Below are 341 nucleotides of genomic sequence, written 5' to 3' on the forward strand. Positions count from 1 at the left end.
TAGGTTGGATAGGAGTTACTCTAAATCCACACCAGATCTAACTCACAACTCCACCTACTCCGTTCTCAATGTAATTTGCCGCGGATTGAATTATCAATCTTATCCAAAACGGGTTAAATTGGGTTAGATGCTTATAGATAGGATTAATATTACGAACCCTAAAGAAATAAGACAAACTTTAAGTATAGTAACAAAATATAATTTTTGTAGACATTTTATACGTTGTACATTGATATTTTATTGTCACATTGATTTAACCAATTACTATGTATCTATATATAAATAGTTTTAAAATCGTTGGGCAACTTTAGAAAATTAAAATAGAATAAGTATATGCACGT

At 29.3% G+C, this 341-nt stretch overlaps 1 protein-coding gene across 1 annotated transcript in view; it reads left to right on the forward strand.

Annotated features, from left to right (window-relative positions):
• Positions 1-341, forward strand: part of LOC107637227 (proline-rich receptor-like protein kinase PERK3) — a 6,930-nt gene that overhangs the window by 1,996 nt on the left and 4,593 nt on the right. The gene's annotated exons all lie outside the window — the stretch shown is intronic.

Source organism: Arachis ipaensis, chromosome B04 (genome assembly GCF_000816755.2).
Source record: "Arachis ipaensis cultivar K30076 chromosome B04, Araip1.1, whole genome shotgun sequence".
NCBI lineage: Eukaryota > Viridiplantae > Streptophyta > Magnoliopsida > Fabales > Fabaceae > Arachis > Arachis ipaensis.